Source organism: Taudactylus pleione, unplaced genomic scaffold (assembly GCF_031769625.1).
Source record: "Taudactylus pleione unplaced genomic scaffold, aTauple2 ptg000202l, whole genome shotgun sequence".
NCBI lineage: Eukaryota > Metazoa > Chordata > Amphibia > Anura > Myobatrachidae > Taudactylus > Taudactylus pleione.
The window spans coordinates 6,715,742-6,721,322 of NW_028284604.1; positions in this window are offsets into that span (position 1 = coordinate 6,715,742).

Here is a 5,581-nt window from a genome sequence, read left to right on the forward strand (position 1 = left end):
GGCCGGGTATCGGCAGTTCCACTACCACCAATGGCAGCACTCGCTCATTCACAGGCGTCACGGGCCTAGGAGAAGCTACCAATCAGAAAGATCACCGCAAGTCCCGCCCCCTTCCAGTCAGCCGGGAGGATGCAGAGGCAGATGTTGATGACTGGTCAGTCAGCGCTGAGTGACTGTGGGTCAGGTACATTGCTGCTAATATACTCTCCTTACCTGTGTCCATAATTAAAGGGGCAGAGCTGCTGAGTGAGTACTGCACTAAGATGGACAGCAACACATTTGTTTTGATGAGCCCCGATCCTCCTATACTGCGATCGTCACACACAGAAATAATGACTGGGAACATATAGGATAGAAGATGTATTAAGTCCTGAAAAGAGATAAATTGGAGAGTGATAAACGACCAGCCACTCAGCTCCTAACTGTCATGTTACAGGCTGTGTTTGCAAAATGTTAGTTAGGAGCTGATTGGTTGGTCGTTTAGCACTCTCCACTTTATCACTTTCCAGAGCTTAATACATCTGAATGATCTGTGGTGCTGGTGTCTCCCATGATGAAATAAGTACTGTACACCGGCCATTGCTATAGTCACAATACTATAGTGTATTCTGGGGCGTTACTTACAGCATTGCCCTCTGGTACTGCACAGGGTACAGCACCGTCCATAAAGTGAATTATCAACACTTGTGAGACAGGCGCTCAGTACTGTGCTGCCTACCCATGTGTCTCTCTTCTCCTATGCATAATGTGCCCTGTGTCCTCATGGAAGGAATAGCTCTCCTATAGGCAAAAACATAAACACCTCAGTGCCACACTGAGAAAGTGACACCTTGTGCAGCATGTGCAATCTATCTCTGTGGCCATGTAAATACTTCCAGATACCACTTAAGCTGGGTACACACTATAAGATATATTGTCCCGCCGGGGACGAACAATATATATCGCCCAAATCGTATAGTGTGTACGCCTGATTGCGTGTGCACACCAGTTGTTCATCGCATCATCCTATCTGTTGTGCTGCACAACAGATGGGACAGTGCAATGAAGAATACCATGCTGTATGTCATATGCTGCATGGAACAATATTTTGTGCTGTCGTACAGTGGATCGTGTAGTGTGTACTGCGCACACAAAATATTGTTAAGGGCAGCAAAGAAGCCACTTCTCTTCAGGAAATGCATCAGGGATGCAAAAGGCACCGGGATTGGACTGCTGAGGACTGGGGTAAAGTTATTTTCTCTAAGGAATCCCCTTTCACATTGTTTGGGGCATCTGGAAAAACACTTTTCCGGAGAAGGTAAGGTGAGCACTACCATCAATCCTGTGTCATGCCAACAGTAATGAGGTGAGGTGAGGCCTCCTTGGATATGGGCCGTGCCCTCAGGATTTATGTGGACCGTACCAGTTCCTTTCGGAAATCAGACTCCTTATTTGTACTCTATGGATTTCACAAAAAGGGATGGCCAGCTAACAAACAGACATTGGCTAGATGGCTTCGCATGACTATCTCACAGGCTTACACGCAGGCAGGCCTTCCTGTACTGGCTACCTTTACTGCTCATTCTACTCGCTCTGTGGGTCCTTCGTGGGCAGCTCGCCATGGCGCCTCGGCTAAACAGCTTTGTAAGGCGGCCATGTGGTCCTCTGTCCATACTTTTCTGAGGTTCTATGCCTTTAATACATTTGCCTCTTAGGATGCTTCATTTGGGCCCCGGATTCTCCTCTCAGAGCATGAGCGTCCCCACCCTTAAATGACTGGTTCGGGACATCCTCAAGGTCTCCCTGTGGAGCCCTATGGACCCTGAAAAAGAAAACGAGAGTTATGGTAAAACTTACCTTTGTTAACTCTCTTTCTTCGAAGTCCATATTGTCCACAGGGCACCTGCCCTGACACACTTGGCTTATTTTGGGCTACAGTATGTTTCAGTCACCAGTTTACCGTCTCCTTCTATGTGATAGTGTGATTCTTGTGTGTACCAGTCTTCCTTCTCTCCTCTCTTCCTCCGGCCTTTGGCTTGTGACGAACTAAGGTGCCTCTGGCTTAGGGGCATATGGTGTTGGACCAGTGCACCCTGGAAGCTGAAAGCTTTAACTGCATGGTGCTCGGTCCTCAATCACCACCTACACCCCAAGGTCTCCCTGTGGACCCTATGGACTTCGAAGAAAGAGAGCTATCAAAGGTAAGTTGTACCATAACTCTCGTTTTCATTATATTGATTATACATTTGAAAATTATTGTTAACTTTCCTGCTACCTCCTGGAGATAAAAATAAGTATATATAAAAGTTGTTTCCAACTTATCTACTTGTGAGCTGGATAGGCTGGCAAACAATTTGTGCTCTTCTCAGGGCTGGGGTGGCCCACAGGTGTGAAAGAAATCCCCTGTGAGCCCCACTGCCTGAGGGCTGTACCGCCTTCTCTAGAGGTCAGTAACTTGGTTGAGCAGAATTATGGATGAACTTGGGTGCTTGGTTTGTTTCTTTAGAAACCACACCAAGATTAGCTCTCCTGCCAATAAAAGTGGGGGTCTTGACACACCCCTGTCCTTTTCTTTTAGAAAGGGGCCCTTTTCTTTGCATGTCATCTCTAATGGTTGGCCAAGTCCCTCTGTGGTGGTAGGCCACACCTCCTCTGGTGGCTGGCCATGCCCCTTAAGCTTGGGCACCTACAACTGTACTGCATTCCCTGGTGGGCCTTAATGCCCCAGTCCGAGACTTGTGCTTCTAGAAGACAATGTCACCATCTACAGCAATACATACTACCATAAATTATGGTGGGGGGGCACATATTGTTAAAAACAATAAATGCATTCTAATCTCTGTTCATTTGTGATAAAGGAGACTTTCACTGAATAGCAGTAAATTACATAACCTTTCACTATAAAGTATAGTATACAGCATTCAAAGTCCATTGATTGCTAAGACTGTAAATTCAAGGTTAGATGTGTCAAGTCTTAGTCAGCATAGCTGTCACCCTTTGAACTACAGTAAAAAAAAACACAGGTTGATGAAACCTCATTGTAGCAATGAGAATACTTTTACCTTTGTCTTATATCCCTGTGTCCTACAACATAAAGAGGATCTCACAGGGATACATATGAATGTACATTTGTTGAAAATCCATAGTTGCCTTACTTTTTTCCCCCCTATTTTAAATTCTCTTTGACCACTCAGGTCTCACAGTTAATTAATAGAGCAGGTGATAGTCAGAACAATAAAGAAACATACACCGTTCTGTCTATGTAAAAAATAACTTGCAGACAACCAAGATCATTCTATCAGGCTCATATGATCTGATGTAGGTCAAGCAGCTGTTCAGTCTAAAGCCAGGTATACACTATTGCAGCGGTTTCCAAACACTGTGCCGCTGGAAAAATGGCGCCAGAGATCCCATGCCCGCAGTAAACTCCTAAGTTTGGGTCCGGGCAGCACTGGGCTCTTCCGGGTAGTTCAGCCAATGCCTGGGCCATGACCGTGTCCCGCCCGCACATATGCCCTGAGTCAGGGCTGGGCTATTTTTTATTTAGAATGGCCTCCTGGCCGCTCGCATAGCTGTGGGTGACCACCCACAGCTATAGCGAGCGACCAGGAAGATGGTCGCGATGGTCAAGACCATTGGGCTTGCGATGAGACCCTTGTGGTAGGGTCTCGTTGCCGCAAGCCCCAGAGAGATTTCTGCTCTACCAGAGCCGAAATCTCTCCCACTGACATCACTCGTGATGTCAGTGAGGCCGCCCCCAAACGGAGGCGTTCACATGGGAACACCTCCGTTTTGGGCAGCCACTTCCCCGGCCCGCCCACCAAAGGGGGCGTGCTGTCACTCAACATCGACAGCACGCCCCCTTTGGTACGAGACCCGGAGCGACGGATTGCCCGTCGCTATCCGGGTCTCCCGTTGTGCGCATGTGCTCTGGGCCACCATCGACCCGGTTGCGAGCGCTCAGCGCTTCCGACCGGGTTTGAATCAGGCCCAGTGCTCACTGCTGAGTAGTGAGAGGTCCTCTTCCATTGGATCTAGCAAAAACCGTGAGTTTGATAGGCTGCTGCTGCACCCGCTTCCGCGGCTGAGGGGCAAGGAGCACTTTTCTGTAGAGGTCAGTGTGGTTATGTTTTTTATGTGGGGACAATGTATTGTTTTTCCTTTTGTGGGGACAATGTATAATACTCTGCTTTTTGAGGGGGCCAGTGTGATTGTTTTTTTTTATGTGGCGGCTAATGTGTAATATGTTGCTTTCTGTGGGGGCTAATGTGTAATATGTTGCTTTCTGTGGGGGCTAATGTGTAATATGTTGCTTTCTGTGGGGGCCAGAGTGATGGTGTTTTTTAAGTGAGAGCCAATGTGTTTTATTTTTATTTTCTTTGGGGGCCAATATGTTTATTTTGTTTTCAATGGATACCAATATGTTTTATTTTGATTTCTGTGGGGGCCAAGTTGATTGTTTTCTTTTGCGGGGACCAGTGTATGTGTTGTCCCATCCTGTCCCCCCATGGGTCCCAATGTGTGTGTTTTTCTCTGTGGGGGACTGATGGTGTGCCTTGGCAATTTTAAAATCGAGTTTGGTGTGCCACGAGTTGAAAAAAAGGTTGAAAATCAGTGCACTATGCAATTATCGGCCTGATACACTAATTATATGCGGATCAGGCCGATAATTTCATAGTGTATTACCGGTTCCCCCATTCCCTCACTGGGGAGAAACGGTAAAATGTTCCTCCCTGGGGAGGAAAGCAGATATCGTGGGCTATACACTGTGAAATATCGTATAGTATATGGCCACAATATCTGCTGGGTGTCAGGCTTATAGATAAAATGTCTGCCAGGTTAACAAACATTTTGTCTATCAGTGTATGTCCAGCATTCAGTGGCGTAATTAGTATACTGACCTCTCCGGCGTCCCGCGTCGTATGGTTCTTCTGACTTTAATCACTGGGAAAATGGCTCTGCAGTCATTTTCACGGTGGTTTGCGCATGCACAGTAGTGATATCCCAGAGAACAAGGTGCAGGCACCATGTTACCAGAGGCCTGCACATGTGCAGTACTGCGCTGGTGGAGAGGAGTGGGCCCGCACAGAGACTGCGCACGGGCCCCTCATCTCTTAACCATTTGCCTGGCACGGTCGCATCAGATGCAACCACACCAGGCTGGGCTTTCCCTGACATGGACGCATCAGATGCAACCACACCAGGCTGGGCTTTCCCTGACATGGACGCATCTGATGCGACCTGTCAGAAACGCCCACTGGGCGGTTGTGGGAAGATAATCTTTCCGCAGCTGCCAATCTTAGAGGGAACTCCCGGCCCTGCTGCTCCGCCCCCAGTGTGTGACTGCAGAGAGCAGCAGCCGCCGGAAAAGCCAGCGCTACCCCCCACTGTGTATACCCAGCGGCTGCAGAGGCAGCAGCTGCCGGGGGATGTTAGGCAGGCTGCCTCACTCGTCAGCTGTGACTGATTATCAGTCTCCCCTGACTGTGCTCTGCACGTGAGTGGGGGGGGGGAGTTATGGGGGAGGGGGAGGAGAGGTAAAATAAAGTAACATGACGCTGGCGGGGAAGGGGGGCTAAAATAATAATTAAATAATAAAAAA